The 2,415-nt window shown below is 39.8% G+C and overlaps 1 long non-coding RNA gene across 1 annotated transcript; it reads left to right on the forward strand.

The window, feature by feature from the left end:
- The first annotated feature begins 716 nt into the window (after positions 1-716).
- LOC309860650 lies at positions 717-1,758 on the forward strand. The gene is made up of 3 exons (XR_014309520.1): positions 717-842; positions 987-1,140; positions 1,467-1,758. It is a non-coding gene; the product is annotated as an uncharacterized lncRNA (long non-coding RNA).
- The last annotated feature ends 657 nt before the right edge of the window (positions 1,759-2,415 follow it).

The raw sequence follows: 2,415 nt of genomic DNA on the forward strand, positions 1-2,415 counted from the left end.
TTAAGGGAACAGTTGACATGAACTGATGTGAGGCTATTTACCATCTCTGTGGTTCCTCATTGTGACTCTCTAGATCTTTCTGCAGAAATATTCATGTGTTTGGTTACAGGGTGCTGCCCTAGACCCCACTGGGACCCCACAGTTAGTTCTTGCTATGCAATGAGCGAATCCTACACGGGCTTAAAGCAACCACCACCGTTCACGGTCTCTGTCTCCTCATGAGATCGAGGGTTGATGGGCACAGCTGGGTCATTCTTCTGTCCCACGTGGAATCCTCTAGGAGCTGTGGACATCTGGAGGCTCACCTGAGCTGGGACTCCTCAGACGGCTCGCTCACATGGCTGGCAGGCAAGTCTGAGCTGGGCCCCGACTGAGACAAATTGGGTCCCCACCAGAACCTTCTCCATGTGACTCGCTGGGGCTCCTTCCGCAGGACAGTGGGGTTTTGAGAGGATGGACTCCAAGAAGATGGAAGGAAAGCTGCAGCTTTCTTAGGGCACAGGCTCAAATTTTAAAGTGTCATTTACATTGCCTTCCAGTGGCCCAAAAAAGTCAGACGCTAGTCCAGACTGAGGGACAAGGGAAACCTACTCCCTCCCAGCTAGGGAAGTAGCAAAGAGTTGAGATGTTATGAAACGATCCCAGGATATTATGTACTGTGGAGAAGGTACCATCTGAACTTTGTAACTTATGATACTTCTCCAGCCTCAGGAGCTTTGAGTAAGAGCTAGAACAACTGTATGCCCTCCCACTGTGTGCTGTTCGTCCAATCTGGTGAACTTGGAAATACACCACCACCATGGCCGGCACGTTCAAATATGTTTCCAGAAAGAATGATGACGGTATGAATGTTTCTCTTCTCATATGTTAAAGTTAATATCCAAATGTCTTATCACAAATTTAACTAATTGCAAGGCTATAATTTCAAAGGTCCTGTACATTTTGGAAGCTCAAAGTAAAGCCTTAATATTTTCTCTTTTAAATAGATCCAGTGGAATCTAAACTCCAAAGTGATTTGATATCCATTGACTATTTTTAAACTAGATGAACAAAGTCTTCTCTTACAGGAGGAGTTTTACATCATTTCTTTTGCTCATTAAATTTGCATTTCCATTATACTTCTCTACAATATAAATATGGGTATGTATTTAAATTTAATTTTCTAAAATATCATGTGATGTTTTAAATACCCTGCTCTACCATTTGAATAATTACTTCTGGATTTAGTTATCATTACAATAATTACCATTGCATAATGGAACAAAAATGAAAATGTCTCACAAATTTTGATAATTATAAGAAAGAACATAACATTTTATTGAAAAATGCATCTTTAGTGGGATGGGCACTCTTTTCTTCTTTTTCTTTTTCTTCCTTTTTTTTTAAGTTTATATGTCTCTGGATAGAGATCACTTGTTGCTAAAACATTAAAAGAATCCAGTATCAATTCCATTCTTATTTTTCAGTTTTATAAGTTCAAGTGCTTTGAGAATTCATCCACATAAATAGATGGAAATGGAAGAAAATTGCGGTAACAATGTCACTCAATTCTTTGAACTCTTCAAAGCTACCCTCCAGAAATTGTACTATCATCTATCATCTAAAATTACTTTTAATGCTCTATCAGCTGACAATTTAATTAAGTTCTTCTGCAATCTGGCTGAAAACAAAAAAGATGGAAATCTATCTGACTTATTACCAAGTCATTAGTACGGATTTCTTTCTCCATTTCTCAAAGCGTGCTCTCTGAGCTGCACACATGCGAACGGGGAAGGAATGGGGAGAGGAAGTCTTTTGTTCACTAACGTGGCTTTTCCTCCTCTCCAGGGCTGAAGAACCGAATCTGCTGGGTGAGCGGAAGCCACAAGGAGTTGGAAGGAGGGAGGTGAGGAGTGTGGTCTCTGAGTCTGTGAGTCCCTGCCCCATACCCGGAAAATCAGCTTAATGTTTACACTTTATTAAATACAGTACTTCCGGGAGAACAGCTTCCTCATTAACCAATAAGACCCGAGCATTTGGAGGGAAAACAAAACAAAACCAAAAACAAATCGTTTCAGTGTATAGGAGGGAGGGCTACAGACTCAGTTCATGCAATTGTTTTCCCTTTCCCTTTCTTAATAAATTTACATGAAAAGTTGAGGGTAACAAAATTAAATATTTTACACTAGCAGAAATGTGAAATGAGTCTTCATGCCTGGCATCTAGTAGGAGAATAATAAATGTGAGTGAATGAATGAATGGTATAATTGGAAATTATCTGGATTCTTTCTGGGAAAATATGTTTCTGCAGTCATTGGATTTAATATTTGTGTGATATCTGAAAGGAGTGTGTGATTTGCATGATACTGTTTGCCTTCAACCCCAAATCATAAGTATAGACTGAAACTCTCCAGGTGGGCCCAGTGATATTAGGAG

The sequence above is a fragment of the Mustela nivalis genome (assembly GCF_964662115.1).
Source record: "Mustela nivalis genome assembly, chromosome: 3".
NCBI lineage: Eukaryota > Metazoa > Chordata > Mammalia > Carnivora > Mustelidae > Mustela > Mustela nivalis.